This window comes from Salmo salar, chromosome ssa18, assembly GCF_905237065.1.
Source record: "Salmo salar chromosome ssa18, Ssal_v3.1, whole genome shotgun sequence".
NCBI classification, from domain to species: domain Eukaryota; kingdom Metazoa; phylum Chordata; class Actinopteri; order Salmoniformes; family Salmonidae; genus Salmo; species Salmo salar.
This window is the reverse complement of record NC_059459.1, coordinates 82,358,148-82,364,062: the sequence shown is the minus strand read 5'-3', so window position 1 is coordinate 82,364,062 and position 5,915 is coordinate 82,358,148.

Sequence of the window (5,915 nt, the reverse complement as noted above, 5' to 3'; positions counted from 1 at the left end):
ACTCTCACACACACACACACTCTCTCACACACACACACACTCTCACACACACACACACACACACACACACACAGCTCTCACACACACACACAGCTCTCACACACACACACACACACACACACACACACACACAGCTCTCTCTCACACACACACACACACACACACACACAGCTCTCTCTCACACACACACACTCTCACACACACTCTCACACACACACACTCTCACACACACACACACTCTCACACACTCTCACACACACACACACACACAGCTCTCACACACACACACACACACACACACACACACACAGCTCTCTCTCACACACACACACACAGTTCTCTCACACACACACACACACACACACAGCTCTCACACACACACACAGCTCTCACACACACACACACACACACACACACACACACACACACACAGCTCTCTCTCACACACACACACAGCTCTCTCTCACACACACACACACACACACACAGCTCTCTCTCACACACACACACACACAGCGTTGTCAGGGGTAACCAGCTGAGCCGGGTCAGAATGTGGATCTGAGCGCTAAGAGGATGGGAAACAGTCAGGGATCAGCACACACACCACCTCTATACACACACCACCTCTATACACACACCACCTCTATATACACACCACCTCTATACACACACTATACACACACCACCTCTATACACACTATACACACCACCTCTATATACACACTATATACACACCACCTCTATACACACACCACCTCTATACACACACTATACACACACCACCTCTATACACACTATACACACCACCTCTATATACACACTATATACACACCACCTCTATACACACACCACCTCTATATACACACCACCTCTATACACACACCACCTCTATACACACACCACCTCTATACACACTATACACACACCACCTCTATACACACACCACCTCTATACACACACTATATACACACCACCTCTATACACACACCACCTCTATATACACACTATACACACACCACCTCTATACACACACCACCTCTATACACACACCACCTCTATATACACACTATACACACACCACCTCTATACACACACCACCTCTATATACACACTATATACACACCACCTCTATACACACACCACCTCTATATACACACTATACACACACCACCTCTATACACACACCACCTCTATATACACACTATACACACACCACCTCTATACACACACCACCTCTATACACACACCACCTCTATACACACACCACCTCTATACACACACCACCTCTATACACACACCACCTCTATACACACTATACACACACCACCTCTATACACACACCACCTCTATATACACACCACCTCTATACACACACCACCTCTATACACACTATACACACACCACCTCTATACACACACCACCTCTATACACACACCACCTCTATACACACACCACCTCTATACACACACCACCTCTATACACACTATACACACACCACCTCTATATACACACTATACACACACCACCTCTATACACACACCACCTCTATACACACACCACCTCTATACACACACCACCTCTATACACACACCACCTCTATACACACTATACACACACCACCTCTATACACACACCACCTCTATATACACACTATACACACACCACCTCTATACACACACCACCTCTATATACACACTATACACACACCACCTCTATACACACACCACCTCTATATACACACTATACACACACCACCTCTATACACACACCACCTCTATATACACACTATACACACACCACCTCTATACACACACCACCTCTATATACACACTATACACACACCACCTCTATATACACACTATACACACACCACCTCTATATACACACTATACACACACCACCTCTATACACACACCACCTCTATATACACACTATACACACACCACCTCTATATACACACTATACACACACCACCTCTATATACACACTATACACACACCACCTCTATACACACACTATATACACACCACCTCTATATACACACCACCTCTATACACACACCACCTCTATACACACACCACCTCTATACACACTATATACACACCACCTCTATACACACTATACACACACCACCTCTATACACACTATACACACACCACCTCTATATACACACCACCTCTATACACACCACCTCTATATACACACTATACACACACCACCTCTATATACACACTATACACACACCACCTCTATACACACACTATACACACACCACCTCTATATACACACTATACACACACCACCTCTATATACACACTATACACACACCACCTCTATATACACACTATACACACACCACCTCTATACACACTATACACACACCACCTCAATATACACACTATACACACACCACCTCTATACACACACTATACACACCACCTCTATACACACACTATACACACACCACCTCTATACACACACTATACACACACCACCTCTATACACACACCACCTCTATACACACACCACCTCTATATACACACTATACACACACCACCTCTATACACACACCACCTCTATACACACACCACCTCTATATACACACTATACACACACCACCTCTATACACACACTATACACACACCACCTCTATACACACACCACCTCTATACACACACCACCTCTATATACACACTATACACACACCACCTCTATATACACACCACCTCTATATACACACTATACACACACCACCTCTATATACACACTATACACACACCACCTCTATATACACACTATACACACACCACCTCTATACACACTATACACACACCACCTCTATATACACACCACCTCTATATACACACTACACACACACCACCTCTATATACACACTATATACACACACCTCTATACACACACCACCTCTATACACACTATACACACACCACCTCTATACACACACCACCTCTATATACACACTATACACACACCACCTCTATATACACACCACCTCTATATACACACTACACACACACCACCTCTATATACACACTATATACACACCACCTCTATACACACACCACCTCTATACACACTATACACACACCACCTCTATACACACACCACCTCTATACACACTATACACACACCACCTCTATACACACACCACCTCTATACACACTATACACACACCACCTCTATACACACTATACACACACCACCTCTATACACACACCACCTCTATATACACACCACCTCTATACACACTATACACACACCACCTCTATACACACACTATACACACACCACCTCTATACACACACCACCTCTATACACACACCACCTCTATATACACACCACCTCTATACACACTATACACACACCACCTCTATACACACACTATACACACACCACCTCTATACACACACCACCTCTATACACACACCACCTCTATATACACACCACCTCTATATACACACCACCTCTATACACACACTATACACACACCACCTCTATATACACACCACCTCTATACACACTATACACACACCACCTCTATACACACACTATACACACAGCACCTCTATATACACACCACCTCTATACACACACCACCTCTATACACACTATACACACCACCTCTATATACACACTATACACACACCACCTCTATACACACACTATACACACACCACCTCTATACACACACCACCTCTATACACACTATACACACACCACCTCTATACACACACTATACACACACCACCTCTATACACACACCACCTCTATACACACACTATACACACAGCACCTCTATATACACACCACCTCTATACACACTATACACACCACCTCTATATACACACTATACACACACCACCTCTATACACACACCACCTCTATACACACACCACCTCTATATACACACACCACCTCTATACACACACTACACACACACCACCTCTATATACACACTATACACACACCACCTCTATATACACACTATATACACAACACCTCTATATACACACTATATACACACCACCTCTATATACACACTATACACACACCACCTGTATATACACACTATACACACACCACCTCTATATACACACTATACACACACCACCTCTATACACACACCACCTCTATACACACACTACACACACACCACCTCTATATACACACTATATACACACCACCTCTATATACACACTATACACACACCACCTCTATATACACACTATACACACACCACCTCTATACACACACCACCTCTATACACACACTACACACACACCACCTCTATATACACACTATATACACACCACCTCTATATACACACTATATACACACCACCTCTATATACACACCACCTCTATATACACACTATACACACACCACCTATATATACACACTATACACACACCACCTCTATACACACACTATACACACACCACCTCTATATACACACTATACACACACCACCTCTATATACACACACCACCTCTATACACACACTACACACACACCACCTCTATATACACACTATACACACACCACCTCTATACACACTATATACACACCACCTCTATATACCACCACCTCTATATACACACTATACACACACCACCTCTATACACACTATATACACACCACCTCTATATACACACCACCTCTATATACACTATACACACACCACCTCTATACACACTATACACACACCACCTCTATACACACTATACACACACCACCTCTATATACACACTATATACACACTATATACACACCACCTCTATATACACACTATACACACACCACCTCTATACACACTATACACACACCACCTCTATATACACACCACCTCTATATACACACCACCTCTATACACACACTATACACACACCACCTCTATATACACACCACCTCTATATACACACCACCTCTATACACACTATACACACACCACCTCTATATACACTATATACACACCACCTCTATATACACACCACCTCTATATACACACCACCTCTATATATACACTATACACACACCACCTCTATATACACACACCACCTCTATATACACTATATACGCACCACCTCTATATACACACCACCTCTATATACACACCACCTCTATATACACACTATACACACACCACCTCTATACACACTATACACACACCACCTCTATATACACACTATACACACACCACCTCTATACACACTATACACACTATACACACACCACCTCTATATACACTATACACACACCACCTCTATATACACACTATACACACACCACCTCTATACACACTATACACACACCACCTCTATACACACACCACCTCTATATACACACCACCTCTATATACACACTATACACACACCACCTCTATATACACACTATACACACACCACCTCTATATACACACTATACACACACCACCTCTATACACACTATACACACACCACCTCTATACACACACTATCTCTATATACACACCACCTCTATATACACACTATACACACACCACCTCTATACACACTATACACACACCACCTCTATACACACACCACCTCTATATACACACTATACACACACCACCTCTATACACACACCACCTCTATATACACACTATACACACACCACCTCTATATACACACTATACACACACCACCTCTATATACACACTATACACACACCACCTCTATACACACTATACACACACCACCTCTATACACACACCACCTCTATATACACACCACCTCTATATACACACTATACACACACCACCTCTATATACACACTATACACACACCACCTCTATATACACACTATACACACACCACCTCTATACACACTATACACACACCACCTCTATACACACACTACCTCTATATACACAC